This window comes from Mauremys mutica, chromosome 10 (genome assembly GCF_020497125.1).
Source record: "Mauremys mutica isolate MM-2020 ecotype Southern chromosome 10, ASM2049712v1, whole genome shotgun sequence".
Taxonomy (NCBI): Eukaryota; Metazoa; Chordata; order Testudines; family Geoemydidae; genus Mauremys; species Mauremys mutica.
The window spans coordinates 22,980,140-23,006,234 of record NC_059081.1 but is presented as its reverse complement, the minus strand read 5'-3'; the positions used below and the strand labels follow the sequence as shown (position 1 = coordinate 23,006,234).

At 42.7% G+C, this 26,095-nt stretch overlaps 1 protein-coding gene across 5 annotated transcripts in view; it reads left to right on the top strand.

Annotated features, from left to right (window-relative positions):
- GTDC1 (glycosyltransferase like domain containing 1) overlaps window positions 1–26,095 on the top strand; it is a 277,533-nt gene that overhangs the window by 29,363 nt on the left and 222,075 nt on the right. For all 5 annotated transcript variants that reach the window (XM_044978283.1, XM_044978281.1, XM_044978287.1 and 2 more), the window contains one exon: window positions 4,399–4,467. The gene's annotated coding sequence lies outside the window, so the exon portion shown is untranslated. The remainder of the gene's footprint in view (window positions 1–4,398; window positions 4,468–26,095) is intronic.

Genomic DNA, 26,095 nt, shown 5'->3' with positions numbered 1-26,095 from the left:
CTTAAAACAGAGTCTAAATGGCCAGCTGCAATTTTCACTGACATAGGAGAATCTGTAGGTGGCATAGAGCTGATGGTGATCAGTTCTGTTCCATTCTTTTCACAGGCCCTGCCAAGGGAGGTGCTTGACGTGACAATATTAAAAAAAATTAAAAACCGATCAAATATATTTACAGTATTGATAAAACATAAAATATTACATGCAATACACTGTTTACCATAACTGTTTAACCTTCTTATAGAGATATGAATAATACTGAAAGTCAATGTGATTTAGGCTTCCAAGTCCCTAAATCACTTTTGAAAATTGGTTGTAGGCTCCTAGGCACTTAGTCACTTTTGAAAATGTTACCTATCATGTTTAGTTTCATACAGTGCAAACCACAATTAAATGATTTGCTATGAAATATTACCATGTGGAGCACAATAATTAATATACTAGTGCAGTGCTTCTCAAAGTCGGGCCGCCGCTTGTTCCGGGAAAGCCCCTGGCGGTCTGGGCCGGTTTGTTTACCTGCCGCGTCTGCGGGTTCAGCCGATCGTGGCTCCCGCTGGCCATGGTTCACTGTCCCAGGCCAACGGGCAGCAGGAAGTGGTGCGGGCTGAGGAATGTGCTAGCCGCCCTTCTCGCAGCCCCCATTGGCCTGGAGTGGCGAACCGTGGCCAGTAGGAGCCACGATTGGCTGAACCTGCGGATGCGGCAGGTAAACAAACCGGCCCAGACCGCCAGGGGCTTTCCCTGAACAAGCAGCGGCCCGACTTTGAGAAGCACTGTACTAGTGATAGACATGGCTAGTTTATATGAACAGAGACAGGACTAGCTTTGGGTTCTGTGGGCCTGATTCATCTCCTTCCTTGCCAATGACTAGCTTCCTCTTCCTTGTGTATTTTTAAAACACATATCCTGGTAGGTAAACCTACTTATCTGCAACCCTGATAATGTTGTGAACGTTCCCTCATCATGTAATTGTGAGGCTCAGTTAAATTATAAGATCAAATTTCCTATTTTTCATGATATCTCTTTGACATGTTGGGCTTTATTATTGGAGGAATGCATTCTGTTAGGCAACTGTATAACTTCATAATATCTCATACAAAGCACTGATACCTGTCATTTGGTAAATAAGTACATAATTATTTGTTGTAGAGTTTCTCTAAAAGACAAGAGAAGTTATGCTTTCTTTTCATGTTGAATTTCTGCCTATCCGTGTCTTTACATTTACTGGTTCATGCTTTCCAGCATATCAAATGTTCCGTGGTAAATGCTGACTGAGATTGGTTTCTCAAGTATATAAAGCATAGTGTGTTTTAGTTGATAATCAATAATTCAGTAAAATACTGTGCTGATTTTGCATTCAATCCTGAAGTGCAGAGTCACAAAGCTGCAGATGGTCACCACCCACAGATCATTATTGTAATGTCATTTTTGAGATAGGCCCAAGGCAATGAGAGATGGGCAGAATTTTAAAATGTCGACCAATTCATGACCTAAACTTCCATGCCTTTCTGTACTACCCAGACTATTATTAACATTTCTTTTTAGAATAAGATTTAAAAAAAAAATCTTTTAATCTTGTGTTCCTTTTCTATGTAAGTGAAAGGCAATGTGATATAGTGCAATCAAGATAGAATTTGAGGAACCGAGGAACTCATGGGTTCTAATACTGGCTGTGCCATTGGCTCACTGTAAGGGTAAGCCACTTCACCTTCTTGTGCCTGGTACAGGAATCTTTAAATACCCTATCTGTAATAAAACTCACCTGCCTACTTTACAGGAATGTTGTGTAGATTAATTACAGTTTGTGTAGTGCTTTGAATATACACAACATTATACAGTATCTGATAAATATTATTTTGAGTGTAATTTCTAAAACTTTTGAATTTGTACATGTGAGTGATCTATATATTTAAACCCCTTTGTGAAAAGGGTACACAAGTAAATGCTAAGATCGTATTTTTAAAATGAATTTAATTTGTTTTTAACATTTGCTTAAAATCTAATGAAAACCTTATGTTATGAAGTAGGAGTCTCTTATTTTTTTAATTTTTTTTTTTAAAGATCTGGGTTTTTTTCTTTTTTGTTTTTGGTATGATACTGATAGTATAACTCAAACAGGAAAGTACAAAAGGAAGAAAACGCAAGTCCTGGTCAGCTGTTTTAGCTTTTAAGTTATAGGTGCTTGTTATCTAACAAATGATTAAATTATATTTCTTTTAAAACTTATGGGAAAAGCATATTTTTCATTTGTATATGCTGTCTTTGTGCAAGCAGAGTAAGAGAATGTGTTTGAGTGTCAGAAGTGAGGAGTACAAATAGTTTTGAATCATGTGGTTGCAGTCTCAAGAGTACTTTCGAGAGTGAAACTAGAACACATTTTAGCATTTCCATCTGCATACCTGTAATTTGCATCATCTCTAAAAAGAAGGCATTTACCACGCGCTTGTAAGGCGTATATCGAAAGTGCATGCAGCAAATGTCATGCTGCACTTTGGTTTTGGAAGAGGCTGAGGTGTGGGGGAAGATTTGTTTAATTTTTTCAAAGAGGTGTAACACGGGCTTTCCCCATTTCAGAGTAAAGGCAGATATAAAACAAGTGTTGGTGCTTTATAGACACTTGTGTATGTATATGTATGTTTATATATAGGCTTATACATTATGTTCTTTTTCAGGTTTTTCTGACAATTTTAATTTGAATAGTATCCACTGGAAATTTAACATGATTCTGGTAAACAGTTAATTATTAATTTTAGGTGATTTCCAGTATGTCAGCTCATTAAATCACTGTTTTGACACACCTTTTTAAGAAACACTTTTCATATTTTTGAGGACAAATGAGATGTAGCTATATCAAATATTTTCCTAGGAAAGAGTTAGAGCTATAGAAGTGTTGGCCAGAATTTCTAATTGGGGTAACAACCCCTCAGAGCCATCAAGCTCATTAGGGCCTGGAGCCAGCAAAGCTTTTATGCACATGTAAATTTAAGAATGTGAATTTTCCCATTGATTTCAGCAGGACTACTCGTGCTTACAGTTATACATGTGTTTAAGTGCTTTTCTGGATCAGGGTCTGTGCTGGCAATAGAGTGGCATGGGGGATTGCACAAAGGAATGTTATCCAGATCCGGGAGAGGCTAATTTGGTTTTTTTATTTATGTATAGGCAGGTGAAGGTGAAAAGCCTGCACCTTAGAACAGTATATTTAATCTCTCACAAGAGTGGTCCAGATCTTAATGAGCTTGTGAGGATTCCCTAGATTGTTTCCCAGCCACCATCTTCCTGTCAGTGACACCAGACAGCCCACCAGAGTCATTTATTTAATCAGCTAGAGAGGTCAAAGAGGTGAAGTAGACTTTCCCCTAAAAACATGCAGTCTCAGCAGAGCTCTTATCCCCTGTTAGCCTGTGGAGTGAGAGAGCAGAAATTGAACCAGAATCCGCAGCATGGGGGTTTAAAGCACTATAACTGGTTCACTAGGCAATGCTGTTCATCTTGTGTTAGGGTGGAATTTTGCATCTGGAAGGAGGAGGCCTAAAGAGGAAAGGAGTTTTGAAATTGTGAATTTAAAGAACCTCCTTCTACAAGACCATTTGAACCATATCTGGATTGAAAGAAGCTGAAGGCTTCTTAAACTCATGATGTCAAAAAGCTGTTTAATGGTGTGAAGGTTATCAACAACATTATTTTGCATTTTTATGGTTTAATTTGTATTTTTGTTTTTCAGGAATGCAGCAATATTAAACAGAGTTAATGAAAGCTAACTGTATAATCTAAAGTGGCAAGATCCCAGAGCAAATTCTCATTCATTGGTGTTTGGCTTTTTTTATAGTACACTTGTTTATTGGCAACTGGAATATTTATATTCTTTGTGAAACTGTCGTAAAAATGAAGCTATCATTGTAAAACTGACAGTTTTGACAATAAGAACTGCCCTTCAATATTTGAAGCCTGCTTGGCTCCCCATAGAAATTGAAACTGTAAACATCTTATGGAGGCAGATGAATTGCTAGGATCCCAACATAAATTTTAAGAAAAATAACTTCTTTTTGATATAGCTGCATGAGTGTCTCTGTGTTGACTTTCTCTGAAATAGTGCACAAAAGAGGAGCCACATATATTTTGGTAACATCAGGATGGAGAACCCTGTAGACTTCCATTACCATTAATGGAACAGAAGAGCACAAACCATATATACTTTGTCCCAAATCTTGCAAACACTTGGGCATCTGCAGGCTCAGGGCCTATATTTGTTAAAATAGGAGGTTTCCGGTTTAGCTAGGTTGGTCCCTGGCTAACTGTTTAGCAAGCGATTTTTCCCATAAAAACTCCATGATTGTATATTTCTGTTCACTTAATAAATTTGGAGGGAAAATTAAATGTCTTTAATTTTCTTTTTAATAGAAAACCAGAAGTGGAAGAAAATGAAGTATTTTTGTGTTCACGCTTTGCATACACCAAAACTGAAACAAAGTAAGGAAGTTTATGTTTTGTTTGTTATTTCAGACTTACTGTTTCAGGTGAACATCATCCATCTCAAAGCTGTGTTAATGGGATCAAAATGGCTACTTACACTTACTAGCAACAAGGGATGACTGAGTCTTGCAGATGTTTTTCTTATGTGGTGTTTAACTTAATTAAATTAGATGTTGTTCATTTAAATTGTATTTTGTAGTCACATTGTACTGAATCATAGAAATCAAAGTAGCTAGATTATGGTTTCTTTCTAGGCATCTCTGCCTTTATCATATTTACATAATATTCCCAACTTTAAGTAGCAACTGCCTACTACATTTATTCACATGTGCAATTGTTAATTGTGCTCAGTCTAGTCCACTGAAACTCAAAAACCATTTTTGGTTCTTTGTAAGGCCTGTGCCATTAGACCCCTACATCTGTGTAAAGAGATCCAGTGTAAATAGAATAAATTTACATTTATGGAAAAATATTCAAACCTCTGTTTCTGAAATCCTGCTGAATAACTCTGCATTTCAATTAAACACAATACCAGAGAATTTCAGCACAATAAGCAAGATAACATTCTTTCTAGTCCTGTTTCAAGTTTTAAGTTAACAACGCCCAGGAAATACAAACACTTTATAGAATGTCAAAGATGCAGCAGACTTAGAACCTACGGCTTGTACTCTATCACATACAAAGAAATTGTACCTTGACTTAGAAAGCTTGGGCCATATCCTGCAATACTTACTTACACATATGAATAATTTTACGTGAGTATTCTTACTGAGTTCAGTGAGGTTATTCAACTCCATAAAGTTACATTAATAAATGTTTGTTGATAGGGGCATTGGTATATATGACATTGTACAAACATAGTCTAATCTTGAAAAACCTTATTCATGTTCGTAGTCCCACTAAAGCCATTCATGCAGGTAGTACCATTGGAATCCTTGCTTGTGTGAATAAGGACTTTTCATTTAAGTAATAGTTTTCATGATTGGTCATAGTCATTCATACTCACTCACATCTCTGCGTCACTGCGTTTTCACACTGCAGAATGAGTAAAAATAGGTCAGGCTGTATCCGAGGAAGATGGACTGAATTTAAAGCTACATACACCTCTAACTCAATAAAACTCTGTCCTCGGGAGCCAAAAAATCTTACCGCGTTACAGGTTAAATCGCATTATATCTAACTTGATTTGATCCGCCAGAGTGCGCAGCCCTACCCCCCCCAGAGTGCTGCTTTACCACATTATATCCGAATTCGTGTTATATCGGGTGGCGTTATATCGGGGTAGAGGTGTATGTTGTGTGATCCTTACAATACAAAATCTTTGCTGATGAGCTAATGCTGTTTACAGAACATTTTTGTCAATTTCTGAAAGTCATTGTTAAAGGGGCACTGGCTGAAAACGACATGGAAAAATGTTTCTTATCACTAAAGAGTTCTTATTTTAATCAGCACTCTTTTGTACCTGTGAATCCAAATGACAAAAACTGTAATCATTCAGTGAGGAAATAGTTAATAATCAAAAAGCTTTGCAAAATAATATCTCAGGAGCCTGTTGGTTTTGCTCAGGAAGTTTGCATTTCTTGAGTTTGTGCTACCTCATTATTTCTAATATTGAAACTACAGTTTACCAGTCACACCAACCTTTTAAATCAAGAAATGAGCATAAGGTTTATTAGCTTAAAAATTGAGTATTTTTATATGGAAAATATCCAGTTAGACTTATTGGGCCACTTCTGCTTTCACTTAAACACTGTAAATCTTAGGTGTCTTGTATGAAGTCAGTGAAATTAGTCCAGGTTTGTACTAGTGCAATCGAGAGCAGGATTGTTTAGCCATTACCTCAGAAAGTAATTATAACTATAATCAAAATACATGACTGCTAAATCTTAAGGGTTTTTAAAAAAAAATGTTATTTGTATATCTAATAAATCTGATTCCTAAAATAAATATAAAGATGAAAATTCATTTTAATAACTATTAGCAATTAAAATCTATATTTTTATTTAGTAACTTCTGAGAGTATTTGGATTGATTTTCTGAAAACTAAGAACAGTGAAAATAAAAATATCTTGGTGAGGCAGCAACAAAAGGATTCTGTGAACCAAAGTTAGGGATATATTAGTTCCTTACACTGATATAGGACATACTGTTTATGACTATAGCATCTCAAATGGTAATCACATCTGATCACAAACTGAATAGGTGTGTGCTTGGTCATTTCTTGGATAGGAGACCTTGAAGAAAACCCTGGTTGCTCCTGGAAGTGGTGGTGATGATTTAATATATGGCATTCTTGCATCTTGGATCAGTTCTGAATCAGTGCCTCTGCTGTGCATTTATGGTCATTGTAGTGCAAAAGGTGCTGTCTTCCTGATGAGATATATCCCAAAGTCTTGACTATTTGTAGCTACTAAAGCTCCTATGATGCCTTGGGCACATGAACCTTATTTGTTGGGCATATTCCAATTTGAGTAATTCCTACATGAAATTTCCCTCTGTAGTTTCATAATGATAGGTTAATGATAATCTTCAATTCCTGTCTTAATCTGCTGATGACTGAAGTCAATGAGACTAACCATAATGGGACATTTTTGCAGGATTGAGACTATAGTTTATAAAGTGCTTGAGATGGAGGAGATTATGAGGAGAGATGATTAAAACTCTTCAGCTTGGAAAAGAGACATCTAAGGAGGGATATTGTAGAGGTCTATAAAATCATGGCTGGTGTGGAGAAAGTAAATAAGGAAGTGTTATTTACTCCTTATTACAGAAAAACTAGGGATCACCAAATGAAATTAATAGACAGCGGGTTTAAAACAAACAAAAGGAAGTAATTCTTCACACAATGTACAGTCAACCTGTGGAACTCTTAGCCAGAGGATGTTGTGAAGGCCACATCTATAGCAGAGTTAAAAAAAGAACTAGATACATTTATGGAGGCTAGATCCATCCATAGCTATTAGCCAGGTTGGGCAGGGATGGTGTCCCTACCCTCTGTTTGCCAGAAGCTGGGAATGGGTGTTTTATTCATTTCCTCTTGGCCACCTGGCATTGGCCACTGTTGGAAGACAGGATACTGGGCTAAATGGACCTTTGGTCTGATGCACATCTGATCACAAACTGCTTTTATGTTTTGATGGATCTTTCAGGGTCTAAAATGTGAGGGGATGAAAGCTGTTTAAATTGTTATTGGCCCAGATTCTCAGCCTAGGTTTAATTGTCTTTGCATTGCTCCAGTAGTGCAAAGGAGACTTAATACTGCCCCAGAGTGGCAGTTGTGGGCTTCCCTGTCGCATCCCATGGTGGCCTAAAGCTAACGTAGGAGACAGGCTGAAACCATGCTCTGTGCTCCAGCCAGTGGGCTTGTTCTTCAGTGACCATTTCTGTTGCCATAATTTAGAGCTGCTGTTAGACTCTTCTAAATCATGCTAGGAATCCGGGCATTAGCAAAATGGCTTATTTTTCTTCCTCCATCAAGGTTCTGTACTGAGCCCCACTCAGCCAAACCCAGTAACGTGGCCTATATTTTGTGTATGTATCAGAGAAGAAACATTTAACATCAGTATAAAATTATTCATTAGACTAAAGTATTTAGTAATTACAAAACATTATAGTATTTAGAGAAATTCATTTTATGGAAATTGCAAAAACAACCAATAAAAGAAAATCACACAACCAAAGTCCCCAAGACCCCCAAAATCAGTTTCTTAATAGCATCAGTATAAAAATATATGTATGCAAATTGTGAATTAATATTGTTTTCTCAGCAGACATCAAGCTAATAGCTTGGATAATACTGCAAAATCAAAGATTGAAACTGTTTGCCATAACAAGATACTATTAATTACATATGACTTCTTTTTATCTGCTGTTTAGAAAAAATAAATATTTTCATAAAAAAAGTCTCGCAATAAGTATCACTATTACAATTTAATTTGTCTCTTAGATGCAATTTGATACTATTCACTTGTATGCCATATACAGTTTCCCAACTGCTGTTTCCTTTTTAGTAACATCTTTCAGAAGTTACAGAGTATTTCTTTCTGAATATAAAGCAGTTTGGTATACTAGAAATGCTTTAGAGTATATCAGCAAGTCGTTATAGTGGAAGTGTTTGAGAGGCAATACATTAGGCAAAAAGCTGCAATCAAGATACCTGCAGTGAACACCATACTGCCCTTAAGCAAAGTACAATAATTAGTTGCTCTTATTCCCATGCCCACTGTCCCAAGTGTTGATATTTATGGAAGGCAAAGATCACTGCAATACCATCTCAAGTTCTGCTCTGTTGGAGTTGTTTATGCTCATTCAATTTTTAATGTACCTATAAGATGTTTTGATGAGGGCATTTAGCCCAAAGGGGTTTGCATCGCACCTCCAGTGATTTAAACACAAAAGTAAGGTTGGTTCTTCAGAATATTTTAAGTGCTAACTTCTGCTCCAATATTAATAATAAACATTAACAAACTATCGAAAAACAATTTCATATTTCAGTCACTGAATGTGATCTTGGTGTTTCATGTTGATAGGATGCTGGTCATTAAAAGTAGTGAAGTATCTGATGTCAAGATAGCCTGCAGTGGTAGAAGTTGCTTACATCTTGTGGGTACCTGATATGCTACTTATTTCATAGATATTCAGATCATATGTTTTCTACTTCAGTTGACAGAAGATATCTGACTAGAATAGACAGTTTTCCTGAACATTTCATGTGATGTCATAACCTATTATATAGTGTGCACTTATGGTATGTTTTATAAAGCAATAGTTGAGAATTATGAATCATATTAATTACTAGTTTATGTATGAAACATCCATTTTTATTTCAGGAGATTTAAACTATGTACATTTTAGAATATTGGTGTTGCTTTAGTATTGATTATTGCAGCTCATTTAAGTAATTATTATGCTACTGTAATTGTCCCTCAAACAAGCTTTAGTGTTTTCATCACAGATCGTTGTAAATATCATTAAGAGTGGCTCTTGGGAGAGGCTAGTCATTTCAAAAGATTATCTGATAGCTATTGGTGATGATCTATAAGGTGATTTTCTACATTGGCTTATTTGGGACTTTGAGGGGTCAAAATCCTCTTCTTGACTGGAGGATGTTAACACACAATAAACCTAACATGGATGCTCCTCTTTATTATGTGATATTGTGTTATGTCAGACAAAAACAATCCTGTTGGGGATGGAAACACCAACAGTTTCTTCTCATTAGAAAATTACATAAAAACATATATTAGGAAAAGTGAGAGCAGAGATATGTATAGCCTCTGGACCCTAATGTCAGCCCAGACAATCTTCACTGATTTCTAAGGATGGGGGGAGAATTCTATGGTGAGTCAATTTGGAAGAGGGAGTAGCAACCAAGAGCTAGTCTACACTAGCAATGCTAAAGCTCTTTAACTTGGCTTGTGTAGTCATGGCAGATCGCTGGGAGACCTCCACGAGAAAACCACCTCCATGAGAGGTGTGGCTCCCAGCACGGGTGCACTGTTTACACTGGCACTTTACAGCGCTGAAACTTGCAGTGCTTGAGGTATGTTTTTTCACACCCCTGAGCGAGAAAGTTGCAGCGCTGTAAAGTGCCAGTGGAGACAAGCCCTATGACTATTTGCTTAATTAAGCTGATTTAGGGAAGAGGAGTTATGGTTAGTTCTAAGTATAGCTGGACAATTCTTTCAAAAACTGTGGGAGGTATCTTCCCCCAAAATAAATAAATCAGCCAACAAATTAGGGTAGGTTGCAAAGATATCCTTTAGAAAAAGACCACAGCACAAAAAGATTTGTTTGAGGCTCTATTGCCAGTGTAGTATATGCAGTAGAAGATACAGATGTATCAGCACTTCTGGGAGCATTCTGTGACAAAAAATTAAAAATCCTGTGCACAATATTTTAAAATTCTGCAATTTTTTTTGTCAAAATAACATTACATAATCACACCAGTTTCAATTATTTTGGTAATTTATTTCAAAATAACTGTGAGCAAGTATGTCTGGAACAATAAAGACACACAAAAATTCCCCCAGGAGTACAGTGTTAAAGAAACCTCTATGACAATCCAGTTCCTGTTTCTCTGCCCCCTTCCCAACACAGAGCCCAGTCGGGTGACCCCCCCCGCTCCCCAAGTCCATCTGCAGTGCCCTCCCAGCTAATACACATGAATCCCCCAGAACCCAGCCACGATGAGAGTGATATCTGGAACTATGTTTTCATAGATTTTGGCTGTCTCATTTTCTTTTTCCCTAATAATCAACATATTTTTCTTCTTGGTCCTACAGATATTGGTAGTACCATCTTTCTGTAGTGATTTTGAAGAACTTCTTAGCAACCTCAATTAATTCAGTTGAATTAGCACATAAAGGGTTAAATTCATCCTGGGATAATTCCCTTGCATTCACTGGAGTTACACTGAAGGTGTTTGAATCAAAATGGTTCTTAAGTGATAATGTGGACACAACCACTTTTCTCTTGGAACACTGCTAGCTATATTTTTCTATAGTTTCTCTAATTACGGTATTAAGCTATGTCTTCTGTTGTACTGCAATCAGCTCTGCTGTTCTTATTTCAAAACTTGATTTGGCTGAATTCACTAATTTTAAATATAATTTGATATTTGCTGAAAGCTTACAAATAAATACACAGGCAATATATAAAGCTGATTTTAAAAAAATCAGCAAACTACAGACCTGCTGTGGTGCCAGGTTTAAAAAAAAAAAGATTTCTTCTTCTAACATAGCTGTTGTTTGGAGCCCTATCATTTGCCTTTTTTTTCAAAATGCTAGTTATGAGTTACAATAGACAACAGTAGTTTTACTTGTAGTGAGGGTGTTAAAAGAAGAATGCAGTAAAAATTAGCTGAAATATGAAGACAGTTATTTTAATATGATTTAATTCTGAAAAAATATAAAGTAGGATATAATGTAATTTACCAGAAAAAAACCAACAGATATGCTACACAATTTCATTAACCTCTAAGCAGGAATAAAGAAAATATTTATACAAATAGTATAGGTTATCATCCTCTATCACCTAGGCCTGGTTTATATAGACAACTAATTCTCTGCCCTGCTGTGTCATATTAAAATATCCAATATGTTAATTGCTTATAAAGGTTTAGAATGACTTGAATATCAGTAACACCTCTGATAGTACAATTTGGAAAGTAAATATAATTTATCATCGTAGTTAGCTTTTTTCCATAAAATAGATACATAGATGAATTTTAATTGTGCGAAGAGGTAAGCAATCACTGGATACTACTACTTCTGTGACGTTGATTCATTCCTTTAATATGCAAATTTTAAGTATACATACCGGTAGATCCAGTGCTTTTATTTTAGAAATATGCCTAGAGGCTATATTGGTAGGCTTTAGGGAGATATCTGGTTTGGTGTAAAGTAAATAGTTGTTAAATGATCACATGAATTTATGTTTTAGAAGATGAAAAAGTGGAGCTTTGAGTGTATGAGAAGATCCAACTGTACCTGTTATCCAAGCTCACAACTTTGTTTTGTTTTTCAAAGAAATCTCACAAAAGAAATCTCACAGATATCACACAATTAAAAGAAAAAAAAACAAGGGCAGCAAGAAATAAAGCTAAAATATTCAAAATTGAATGTCTAAAATTAGGCACCTAAATCCATTTTTACATACCTGTGGCCTGATTTTCAGAAAAGAAGAGTTGCACCTCTTATTGGATTGAATTGGATTGAGTGGAAGTTATGCGTGCTTGGTGCCTCTGAAAATTTGACTGCCTGTGAATGTAAGTGTCTTAGTCTGTATTTAGATGCCTAACTTTAAGCACCCAAATTTGTATATTTTGGTCTCCATGAAAAAAATAATCTAAACAGCATTTTAGGAAAAGTCAGAGTGGTCTGAGGGTATTTGTAATTGATTTGGCATATGACCTATGTAAAGAAAAGACATGGTTATTTAGGAAGTGCCCATTGAGATAACATGGGGAAGCTGTGATTCACACTTCAACAGTAAAGCAGAATTCATAAAATTTAGATAATAATGTAGCAGTTAGATATCTGGCCCTTTTTCATATTGTTACTGTCTACAATATTACTCAGTTCCACACTTCATTCTGAGTTTAAGGCCTTGGCTACACTTGCAAATTTGCAGCGCTGCAGCAGGGTGTGAAAACACACCCTCTCCAGCGCTGCAGATTGCGGCGCTGCAAAGCGCCAGTGTGGTCAAAGCCCCAGCGCTTTACGTTATTCCCCACAGGGAGGTGGAGTACGGACAGCGCTGGGAGAGCTCTCTCCCAGCGCTGGCGCTTTGACTACACTTAGCGCTTCAAAGCGCTGCCACGGCAGCGCTTTGAAGTGCAAGTGTAGCCAAAGCCTTACTCTTGGTACTGTCTTGTTGTCCTTCCTGTTCTTAATCTAGAGCCATCATTCTCCCTTTCAAACAGTTGACAATAAATAAATTTCACGCCTAACATTATCAGTGTCACAAGGTAGTTCAGTAATTTTGTAGAGCAACAGGATCTTTTAGATAAAAATAAGATAAAAAGATAGCAGTAAGAAAGAAACATGACTTCTAATTGTGCCGAGGATTTTGTCTTTTATGTATTCCTTCACAATCCAATCTAAGTAAACTAACTTTCATGTAATCTATTGTTAGAGATATTTTAACCAAAAGGAGTGGTAGTTTAAAACTACCAATTTTCCTCCAAAAGTTGAATTTTTGAGCATAGTGCTTCTTATGCCCATTCCAAAAATTTCTGCAGCACTAATCATTTTAGGGCTTATCTACATGAGAAAGTCATTACACCGATTTAACAGAAATTGATTTGAAACTTGATTTACCTAAACTGCTTTAAAACCTTGCATAGCACTCTTATTTTGGTTTAAGGGTAGTTTATTTCAGCTTAAATTAAGCTGGTAAGGAGTCAGTCTAAACTAAATTGAGATGAGTGTCAACACAAAGTTTTATGGTGGTTTAATTAAATCAATTCAGAAAGACACCTTTAAACTGGTCCTAGTTTTTGTGTATATGGAGCCTTAAACAGACTCATAGTAATCGCTGTACTAAATCAGACTAATATCATCTTGTCCCGAACCCTATCTTATGCCCTGAATATTGAAGGTTTATAGGCTTTTTTTTAAAAATAAATTCCTATTGTCTGATTTTGTGGTGATCTAATTATTACTGTAAAATCTGATCCTTTTAAAACTCTTGGCCTCAGCGATATCTTGTGGCAATGAGTTCAACAGGCTTATTATGCATTGTGTAAAAAGTAGTTCTTTTTATAAGTTCTAAATTTGTTGCTTTTAAATTTCATTTAATGTCCCCTTGTTATCTCATATTAGAAGTGCCTAATTTACCCTCTCTGTGTCATACATTAGATTATGTACCTCAGTCCTATCTCTTCTTTATAAATCTCCTATCTAAATTAAACAGTAGGAGTCTTTCTGTGTCTTTTCTCACCCTCATATGGAAATATTTCTTTTACTCTAGTATTTCTTTTATTATTCATGTCTGAATCCTTCTTTTTCTGTAGGTTCTCAAACTATTGTACTGGTGACCCCTTTCATATAGCAAGCCTCTGAGTGCGACCTCCTTTATAAATTAAAAACACTTGTTTATATATTTAACACCATTATAAATGCTGGAGGCAAAGCAGGGTTTGGGGTGGAGGCTGACAGCTCGGGACCCCCCGTGTAATAACCTCGCGACCCCCTGTGGGATCCCAACCCGCAGTCTGAGAACCCCTGAGTTAGGATGCCCAGAACTGAATACAGTATTCCAAGTGAGGGCATATCATTGAGTTCAATAATGGCATTATTTTTCACTATTCTTTGCTTTCCAATTCTTATGCTGCTAATGTTTTCATCGTGGGTTTTTTTTTATTGCCATTGAACATTCAGCAGAGATTTTAATGTAGTAGTACACCTTGGCACCTCAGGTCTGTTCCAGAGTGGCCACTAGGCTCTTGTAGCTGGTTGCATTGCTTTTAGAACCGAGGTTATAACCACATATTTGATAACTTGAACAATATCAGAGAGGTAGCCGTGTTAGTCTGGTTCTGTAAAAGCAGCAAAGAATCCTGTGGCACCTTATAGACTAACAGACGTTTTGCAGCATGAGCTTTCGTGGGTGAATGCCCACTTCGTCGGATGCAAGAGTGGAAATTTCCAGGGGCAGGTAAATATAAGCAAGCAAGAAGCAAGCTAGAGATAACGAGGTTAGATCAATCAGGGAGGATGAGGCCCTGTTCTAGCAGTTGAGGTGTAGTTGGCAAGCCATTCACAGTCTTTGTTTAATCCTAAACTGATGGTGTCAAATTTGCAAATGAACTGAAGCTCAGCAGTTTCTCTTAGAAGTCTGGTCCTAAAGTTTTTTTGCTTGAGGATGGCCACCTTTAGATCTGCTATTGTGTGGCCAGGGAGGTTGAAGTGTTCTCCTACAGGTTTTTGTATATTGCCATTCCTAATATCTGATTTGTGTCCATTTATCCTTTTCCTTAGAGACTGTCCAGTTTGGCCGATGTACATAGCAGAAGGGCATTGCTGGCATATGATGGCATATATTACATTGGTGGACGTGCAGGTGAATGAACCGGTGATGGTGTGGCTGATCTGGTTAGGTCCTGTGATGGTGTTGCTGGTGTAGATATGTGGGCAGAGTTGGCATCGAGGTTTGTTGCATGGATTGGTTCCTGAGCTAGAGTTACTATGGTGCGGTGTGCAGTTACTGGTGAGAATATGCTTCAGGTTGGCAGGTTGTCTGTGGGCGAGGACTGGCCTGCCACCCAAGGCCTGTGAAAGTGTGGGATCATTGTCCAGGATGGGTTGTAGATCCCTGATGATGCGTTGGAGGGGCTTTAGCTGGGGACTGTATGTGATGGCCAGTGGAGTCCTGTTGGTTTCTTTCTTGGGTTTGTCTTGCAGTAGGAGGCTTTTGGGTACACGTCTGGCTCTGTTGATCTGTTTCTTTGAACAGTGACATCACCTAACTGCAGGACTGGTTAACAGTTAGAAATGGAAGTGTATAACAATTTAAGCCTGGCTCTTTTGATGATAGCATTGTTTACTGAGTTAGTGTCAAAAGAAATAAAGCACTGGTGGACTTCAAGGCTTTATTCTTCTCCATATAAAAAGTCAAATATCTATTCATGCCACATATATGTAGTAGAGCTTCCACATAGCTGGCATGTGGACAGGTGACGAATGACGGCTGGATGATTGGCTGGTTAATTTAGAGACAAAGAGGAAAATCAACAGGAGTCCTCATGGGCCTGTCTGCACCACAGTGCACACTTTTCATATTTACAGTTTTAAGTCCTTTTGGACAGACTTCTGGGAACCAGAATGTCTTGGGCTGAGAAGGAAAAAGGTGCCCTGCTTCTGAGTAATCATCTATTCCCCCACACTCAGCACGATGGCAGCCTCATTTGGCAGGGTTTTGAGTCATATCTAATTAATCCAGAACAGAACTATTAGAGTTATAAGCCTTTTTGTCTTCTGAGCTTGGTCATGATGTTTGCTACTGAGGATCGGCTTGCAGTGGATAAAAAATTGCTTCCCTTGCTAGTGTCGCTGATGTAGATGTAGAGAACAACTGTAATTTTACATTCAGATGATTAAGCCAGATAATTGCATCAGGAGTATCACTGTGATGCCTCCTTTGTATTTGTGAATCGTGCATTGAGTTGTTATATGTTCCATGGTCTGTTCTGGGAGACCACAGTTGCACAGTGGAGAGTCTTTAATTTCTTCTTCGAGTGATTGCTCCTATGCATTCCAGTTAGGTGTGCGCGCCGCGCGTGCACGGCATCTCGGAACTTTTTTACCCTAGCAACTCCGGCGGGCCGGCTGGGCGCCCCCTGGAGTGGCGCCGCTATGGCGCTGAATATATACCCCAGCCGGCCCGTCCGCTCCTCAGTTCCTTCTTACCGCCCGTGACGGCCAGTTGGAACTGTGGAGTGCTCTCTGTCCTCCACTACCCTAGCTCTCGCTAAAGGTTTTTTGTATATAGTTAGTTCATAGTTCGTGTAGATAGTTGTTATAGTTAGCTAGTTAGGTTTAGTGTTAAGGTTAGGGGGATTTCCCCTCCCTTTCCTCTCCCGGTGCGGGCTCATGCCCAAGGCACCGGGCTTTAAGCCCTGCGCAATCTGCCAGAGGCCTATGCCCATCGGAGACCCGCACGACGCCTGTCTTCGTTGCCTCGGCGAGGGTCATCGGACAGACAAGTGTCAGATCTGTTCTGCCTTCAAGCCGAGAACACGTAAGGAGCGGGACTATAGACTTAAGCAGCTCCTCATGGAGGCGTCGTCACAGCCCCCGGCACCGACCGCGCCGGCACCGAGAGCCTCATCGGTGCAGAGCGCACCGGCTGCTCCGAGCCGTTCTGGCACCGCGGCGCCGCAGCCTCAGCCGGCGACCGCGAAGACCCGGCACCGCTCCCTTTCGCCTGCTAGGAAGTGCAGGCTGGTGAAGGCGATCGCTAAGTCCCGCGCTGAGGACTCAGCCAAGACTGTTGCGCCACCTGCCACTCCTGCAGTGGCCGTGCACCAGGCGGGCACCGGGCCCTTGACTCCGGGGCCGCAAGGGCCGTCGAGTCCGGCACCGCCACGCTCCCCAGCACCGTCCGCGGTTGAGCCACGACTGCCGTCGACGCCGGAGACATTCTCCGCGGCGCGTGAGCTGATACAGCTCGTAGAGGCACCGAGCCTCCGGCCCCCGCCACCGCCGGTGCGGGCTGTCGCGTCTGCCGGAAAACCGGCAATGATGATCCGGCCGCCCTCCGCAGACCGCCGGCACAGATGACGCTCCCGGTCCCGGTCACACTCCCGGTCCCGAAGAAGGTCGCCATCCCGCCGATCTCGATCTCGGCACCGCTCGCCGTCCCGGTACCGGTCGCCATCCCGACGCCGATCGGAGTCCCGGTACCGTTCGTCATCCCGGTACCGGTCGCACTCTCGGCACCGATCCAGGTCCCGATCGCCGTCGCGTCGGCACCGTCGGAGGTCTCGGTCCCGGCACTGTTCCCGGCACCGCGACTCCCGCAGCCACTCCCGGGACCGCAGATCCCGCTCCCGGTCGAGCTCCCGGCACCGGTCGAGCTCCCGGCACCGTGGTGGCCGATGGTCTCGGTCACCGTCCCGGTACCGACTGGACAGACACCATTTCTCGGCACCGTCTGCGGACAGACTACCGCCTTCGGCGGTACAATCCGTCAGCGCCTCAGCACCTCCTTGGCCATCCCGCCCGGCATCGGTGGCCTCCGGCGCTGATAGCAACGCGCACTTACCACCGACCCCTCACGGTGATCCTCAAGGGGCTCAAAAGTGGGGCTTCTGGGTTCCCTGGGCCCAGTATGAAGCGCAGGGGGTACCGTTTCCCCCGAGAGACTCGGCCTCCGAGCGCAGGGTCCCCGAGGCAACGGTTAGCCAGGCGGCCCCTTCACCTCAACGTGAGCCCTCCGTTCCGCCGGACCGCCGGTCCTCCATGCAGCACGACCCAGCCGAGGCGCAGTCAGCAGCCCCTGTGGAGGAGGCCGTCGTGCAGGGCTTGTCCTCATCGTCCTCCCCGGACGAGGCGGTGGCCGGTGCTTCGACCAAGGAGCCGCCGCCCATTGACCTGAAGGCCCACCAGGACCTGCTTCGCCGGGTGGCGACAGCCATGGATCTCCCAGTAGCGGAGGTCCAGGAGGACAAGGACCCCATTACCAACGTGGTTGGTGCGGACGCTCCCGTGCGGGTGGCGTTGCCCTTTGTGAAAACAATCCAAAAGAACGCCACCACGCTTTGGCAAACACCCGCTTCCATCCCTCCCACGGCCCGCGGGGTCGAGCGTAAATACTCAGTTCCCCCTACGGGCTATGAGTACCTTTATACCCACCCGACCCCGGACTCCTTGGTCGTGCAATCGGTTAACGACCGCGAGAGGCACGGTCAACCTGCCCCTGCGCCTAAGTCCAAGGACACCCGGCGCATGGACCTGCTAGGCCGCAAGGTCTACTCGGCGGGTGGCCTACAGATGCGTATTGCTAACCAGATGGTCCTCCTAGCCAGATACGTCTTTGATATCCTAACGTCCTTGACGAAGTTCATGGAGCTCCTGCCGTCAGCCTCCCGCCAGGAGTTCACGGCGATGTTAGAGGAGGGAAGGAGGTCATCTAGGTCCTCCATCACGGCCGCCCTCGACGCTGCGGACTCCGGAGCTCGGACCTTAGCCTCCGGCGTGTCGATGCGGCGCATCGCCTGGCTGCAGTCCTCCACCCTGCCACCGGAGGTGCAATATACACTGCAGGACCTGCCCTTCGACACGCAGGGTCTTTTTTCCGAAAAGACGGATTCCCGGATCCAGACCCTAAAGGACGGTCACGTTGCCATCCGCACCCTAGGGATGCACACGCCGGCGACACAACGCAGGTCCTTCCGGCAGCAACCCTCCCGGCCCTTCTACCAGCAACGCTATCGGCCGTACAATAGCCGGCGACCGGCTCAAAATCGCCGTCGTCCTTCCGGCAATCGGCGTAGCCAGGGCCAGGCCTCGTCCAAGGCCCCTCAGGGGGCCAAGCAGGCCTTTTGATGGGATGCTCGAGGACGGCCCATCACTCTCCCTACCGGATCCGTCCCCTTTATTTTACAACTGCCTTTCCCATTTCTTTTCGGCGTGGTCCCAATTAACAACAGACAGCTGGGTGCTTCAAACAGTCCAGTCGGGATACTGCCTTTGATTTGTTTCACCCCCGCCTTCCCACCCACCCTCCCTGTCCCTCTTCAGGGACCCCTCTCACGAGCAAGTCCTCTTACAAGAGGTTCAGACTCTGTTGAGTGCCATAGAAGCAGTGCCTCAAGACAGGCGGGGCAGGGGATTCTACTCCCGTTATTTTCTCATTCCCAAAGAGAAAGGGGGGCTACGTCCTATCCTGGACCTTCGCGAGCTGAACAAGTTCCTGCTCAAGCCCAAGTTTCGCATGGTTACCTTGGGGACCATCATTCCCTCTCTGGATCCGGGAGACTGGTTTGCCGCCCTCGACATGAAGGACGCCTACTTCCATGTCGCGATTTATCCTCCTCACCGACGTTACCTCCGCTTTATGGTCAACAACGCCCACTACCAGTTCGCCGTGTTGCCGTTCGGGCTCTCCACCGCACCGAGGGTGTTCACCAAATGCATGGCGGTGGTTGCCGCAGCCCTCCGCCGTCGTCGGATACATGTCTACCCGTATCTCGACGACTGGCTGGTTCGCGGTCAGTCTCAACAGCTGGTGATGGGCCAGTTGACAGACATTCTGTCCCTCTTCCGACGGCTCGGGCTTCTCATCAACGCCGAGAAATCCACTTTGGTTCCGTCACAGCGGGTGGAGTTCATTGGAGCGGTCCTCGACTCCGTGATAGCCCGAGCCTGCCTGCCGCAATCTCGACATCAGACCATGGTCTCCATCATCCGGGACCTCGTCTCCTTCCCGACCACGACGGTGCGCTCCTGCATCCGCCTCCTAGGCCACATGGCATCATGCACGTATGTCACCGCGTACGCGCGGCTCCACCTCCGCCCGTTCCAGTCTTGGCTCGCGTCGGTGTACCGACCGAATCGTGATCCCATCGATATGGTGGTCACAGTCTCCAGGCCGACCCTCGACTCCCTCAACTGGTGGCTAGACCCGCAGGTCGTCTGTGCGGGAGTCCCGTTCCATCCGCCTCGCCCGTCCGCCACGCTGACCACGGATGCCTCAGCGCTCGGTTGGGGGGCTCACCTGGGCGACCTTCACACCCAGGGTCTGTGGTCGCCGCAGGAGCTCGCTCTCCACATCAATGTACGCGAGCTGCGAGCGATCCGTCTGGCCTGTCGCACCTTCTGCACCCACCTGCAAGGCCGCTGTGTGACAGTGTTCACGGACAATACAACAGCAATGTTCTACGTGAACAAGCAGGGCGGAGCCCGCTCCTCCCTCCTCTGCAAGGAAGCGATGCTCCTGGAAGCGTCCTTTCTTCCGGGAGTGCAGAACACGCTGGCCGACCATCTCAGCAGGTCGTTCCTCTCCCACGAGTGGTCTCTCCACCCCGACGTCGTACACACGATCTTCCAGAGGTGGGGGTTTCCCCAAGTAGACCTATTCGCGTCCAAGGAGAACAGGAAGTGTCACCTGTTTTGCTCGTTCCGGGGTCACTCGCCGGGCTCCCTGTCGGACGCCTTCCTGTATTCCTGGAAGGATCGCCTGCTCTACGCCTTCCCTCCGTTCCCGCTCGTTCACCGAGTGCTTCAGAAGCTGCGGAGGGACAGAGCCACCGTCATTCTCGTAGCTCCGGCCTGGCCGAGGCAGCATTGGTACTCCCTGCTGCTCGAGCTCTCCGTTCGGGATCCCATCCCCCTTCCGTTGTGGCCGGACCTCATCACCCAGGACTTCGGCAGGCTCCGCCATCCGAGCCTGCAGTCCCTTCATCTTACAGCTTGGTACCTGAGTGGTTGACCCACGCAGAGAGGGACTGCTCGGCGGCAGTACAGCAAGTCCTGCTAGAGAGCAGAAAGCCTTCCACTCGCTCCACCTATCTGGCGAAATTGAAGCGGTTCGCACTCTGGTGTGACCAACGAGGCCTCAATCCCTTCGTAGTCCCGGTCCCTACTATCCTGGACTACCTCTGGTACCTTAAGGAGCAAGGTCTTGCGGTCGCCTCCTTGAGAGTTCACCTGGCAGCAGTGTCCGCCTTTCGTCCATCCGTGGAAGGTTGGTCCATCTTCTCTAACCAGATGGTTTCCCGCTTCCTTAAAGGCCTGGTCCGCTTGTATCCGCCGGTGCGGTGTCCTGCCCCGACCTGGGATTTGAACCTCGTGCTGGCCAAGCTGATGGGTCCTCCTTTCGAGCCCTTAGCCACGTGCTCCCTGCTCTACCTCTCCTGGAAGACAGCCTTCCTCATCACCATTACATCAGCGAGACGAGTCTCTGAGCTCCGTGCTCTAACGGTGGGTCCACCATACACCGTCTTCCACGGGACAAGGTGCAGCTCCGTCCACATCCGGCCTTCCTCCCAAAGGTGGTGTCGGCCTTCCACCTCAACCAGGAGATCTTCCTCCCGGTGTTCTTCCCGAAGCCGCATGCCTCGCCTCAGGAGCAACAGCTGCACACCCTCAACGTCCGCAGGGCGCTCGCTTTCTACATCGAGCGGACTAAACCCTTCCGGCGTTCGCCCCAGCTGTTCGTAGTGGTTGCTGACCGCATGAAGGGCGAGCCGATATCCTCCCAGCGGATTTCCTCTTGGGTCACCGCGTGTATCCGGACCTGCTACGACCTTGCTCGCGTGCCGCCATGCCGCCTCACCGCACACTCGACGAGGGCGCACGCCTCGTCGGCTGCCTTCCTGGCCCACGTTCCGATCCAGGACATCTGTCGAGCGGCCACCTGGTCTTCGGTCCATACCTTCACCTCCCACTACGCATTGGTGCAACAGTCTCGAGATGACGCAGCCTTCGGCTCCGCGGTATTACACTCCGCCACGTCTCACTCCGACCCCACCGCCTAGGTAAGGCTTGGGAATCACCTAACTGGAATGCATAGGAGCAATCACTCGAAGAAGAAAAGACGGTTACTCACCGTAGTAACTGTTGTTCTTCGAGATGTGTTGCTCCTATCCATTCCAGACCCGCCCTCCTTCCCCACTGTCGGAGTAGCCGGCAAGAAGGAACTAAGGAGCAGACGGGCCGGCTGGGGTATATATTCAGCGCCATAGCGGCGCCACTCCAGGGGGCGCCCAGCCGGCCCGCCGGAGTTGCTAGGGTAAAAAAGTTCCGAGATGCCGTGCACGCGCGGCGCGCACACCTAACTGGAATGGATAGGAGCAACACATCTCGAAGAACAACAGTTACTATGGTGAGTAACCGTCTTTTTCCATTTGTGCAGCAAGTATCCGCATCTGTCATGATTTGTGCAGATGCAGTTTAGGGTTGCCCGTGAGTTTCATGGGAGATCAAAACCAGGGATCTTCTGCATTGGGTCTTTCAAAGGTGTTTATTTGTGGCTTCTTGTGAACTCCATTCGGAGTTGAAGTTGCAAGACAAGCAGCCACCTTCAGCGACATAGAGTCCACCTTGAATGGGGACCTAAATACCATGGAGGAATATTTCCAGAAATGGAGGCTCAAACCAAGCCCCCGCAAAACCACAGTCACTGCATTCCATCTTGATAATAGGAATACTAAGCTGGAGCCATGAGCAAGAGCCCAGTAATTTCTTGTTTGAGTGGCAGGGATATACCTCTGCTGTCTATCTCTGATCTCATATTTCTTGATTCCAGGACCAATTGAAGAGCATAAGTCCTTTTCCATTAGAGTTCTCCTTACCTGAGTAAGTTGCAATCTGGAATGTCCTATGACGGACTCCTATATTCATAACTTCCCAGCACAGAGGGAAATATCTGGTGCATCTCTGCTTATTTATGTGGAACATGAAGCCTGATTGTCTATTTGAAATCAGTTCAACTTTTAGGGATACAAGTCTGAAAGTCTTTAGTGAGAAGACCATGTCTATTGCAATCCACTAAGCCCAAAGCTCTTGATATGTAATGGTAGGTAGGATCTTATTTAAAGATGTTCATGATTTCATGGAAGTAAAAGAAAGCAAATTTGAAGTGTGTGTGTCCGTGTATTATTTTTTACAATAATAATTATGAATAGGAAAAAAACCATGGATTCATACTATTATTATTAATGTGGAACTTTCTTGCCTGCTATATGCACTGAGAAATATGTCAACCAGAGATACTTTAAGATGATTTGAGAAAATGTGCAGTTTTGCAGCACTTTTACATGATTTATTTTTAATTTTGAAAAGCCTTTAAACCCATTAAGTCTGATGAACAGATTTTAAAAACAATAGATTAGTCACCAATCAGCGCTAAATAAACGTACCTGTTTGCAATATTTGACAGCATTTTGGTCCATTACTAGAAATAACAGGGGTGTGTGTGTGTGTGTGTGTGTGTGTGTGTGTGTGTGTGTGTGTGTGTGTGTGTGTGAGAGAGAGAGAGAGAGAGAGAGAGAGAAAGGAGCAAGAACAAAAAGTACTATTTTATGTGAATGATGCCTTTCTGCAACATACCCTCCACCATTGAATGCCCATCCCTCCTTTATTATTTTATTTATTTATACACTTTTCTGCGGTGCTCCTATTGTAGCATCAAAATGCTTCAGAAACATTAAAAGAACATAGTCAACTTGAAAATCACATTTCCATCTTAAAATGTTTTAATTAATATATTATAAGTAAAACCAAAGATGATTACTAAAAATGATAGAAGTTAGCAACAATTTTTTCTCTTTCTAGTTTGCTTACTTTCTGAATTAAACAGCAGTTAATTTTCACCTAATTAATATATACTTTGTTTTCTCTGCATAGTCAGTGTGCAAGTTGTTCCGTTCTTTGTTTAAATACCTTTATAAGCACCAACAAGGGAACAGAAAAATCCTTTTAATTTTTAAGACATTTTAAAAAAATCAGGTCATACTATTGAAGATAAATTTACCAGAAAATTGGTTTAAAAAAAAGTAGTTAATTCAAAATATTCAAGTTGAAAGTATACCTTTAATGAATATATCCTCATGGCACCATTGTGAGGTAAGAATGATTATGGTGAATTGGGAAACAGAGAAATTATGGCTTTTATCTTGCAAAGACTTAAGTAGATGCTTAACTTTATGCATGTGAGTATTCCAGTTTGTTTCAGTAGGGCTACTAACCTGCAAAAGTCTTTGAAGGATTAATGAGATGCCTAGGATCATATAGGAAGTTTTTAGCAGGGCCTGAAATAGAACTCCGATCTCCTCATTTCCAGTCCAGCACTTCAAACATAAAGTCCTCTCATATTCTTTGCTCAGTGAGGTTAGTAGATGTAGGAACAGTCCCTTGCCATGTGTATATATATTAAATAAAGAGATTTTTTCAATTCAAGGAATTGATTCCAAAGTATAAACCATATATTTTCAATAAAATTTTAAAATTCTTTACAATAAAGTTTTGTAATTGAATTAATTGTTAATTCTGTCTAGGGGCAGCAGTAACTAATTAAATATAAATAATCATGTTTTTATATTTCTCTCTCCTTCTATCCAAGCTAGAGAAAAATCACTTATATTATGGAAATCCAGGTATCACGTTGTACATCTGTTGTTCAGTGCTACTGAAAAACTTCTCCAAATTTCTAAGAAAGACATGCCTCTTAACCTGTAATATTGCGAGTGTGGAACAAATGACACAAATCAAAATTGATAGAGCAAGAAACTAGAGATGCTATGGAAATAATTTTGTAATTATGTATGATGATTTTTTGTGATTTAATAAAACTGTGCCACTGAGGTGAGGGCTCCTTAGTGCCAGGCTTGAGGTTTTTTGTTTTTGTGGGCTCTCATTTTTTTTTCCTATTACATATTTCCTATTCGTGGTTATGAAGCCTGAAACTAACAATGGCAAGAAGTTATTACACATCACTTATGAATGGCAGAATGTAGGATTGAGACAAAGGAAGATAGAGTGTAAGTGCGCTGTGGGGTGTGTGAGAATACATATGTCAACAGGATATGTGATTGTGGCAAATTCAAAGAAGTTAAATTTTTTCCATGCCTCGTCTGTCTGTCTGTCTGTCTTTAATGTGTCTAATGTAGCTCTTTATTTTAGATATTTATTGGACATGATTCACCATACTATCTAGATATGTAATATATTTTCTTTTATATTGCCTAGGCCACACCTTACAAAATGTTTCAATATCTGACTGCTCAATTTGTATATATTGTACTATACAGGAATGTGTGCATATAAAATACTTTATAAGTATGTGTACCTATGCTGAGGTTTTAGTACTGCCGCTGTTGTAGAAGTTTCTTTTTTTCTGCAAACGTTTAGTAATTTTTCATATGTGTTACAGAATTTATGAACATATAGTCTCCACAAAGACTTAAAAGGGTTTTTGTAATGGCATTGAAAAGCAGCAAAAAATGGGTACTGCGATAGTATTTTATTAATGAATGATGTACATTGGTTCCAGCTGTGACCATGTGATTAGACCTTCACTAGGCAACAATGGGTATTTTCCTGTTGCCTTTATTTGATTTCCAAGAATGTGTCATCTGTTATATAAACCCTTGCCAATATGCCCCATGTAAAACTGGTATTTTGTATTTTTCTGAAGCATCAGCTGCATACCCACCCATATCCCTGCAGAAATATTGTTTCAATTGAATAGGGCACCTTAGTGCCTATGTCTGGTGCTGCATACCAAAATCATGAATGCGTGTTGTAATTTAGGTTCTATTAAATATATCAGTCTATTTGTAGGATGCCTTGTTGCCTGGTAATGAGAGAGATTATTTTCACTTTTACATTTCTATCTTAATATTTTATTTCAGCAGTATAATGTGTTATAGAGGTGGACAAGCCTGCAGATTGAAATGTGGATAGTCCAGATTGTTCCTTTCCCTAGACCATATGGTATAGTTCTAAAAGCCTTTTGTACGCTGTCTGTTCAGTTAATTGTAAACTCAGTCTTTAACATACCTAAGAAAGAAAGAAAAGGAGATATAAGTGGACTAAAAGAAAGGGTCCATATATCCTTTGAGAACCATAGCAAGGTTTGTTAAAAAGATGTAAAAACTCCAAACCCTCACATTGGC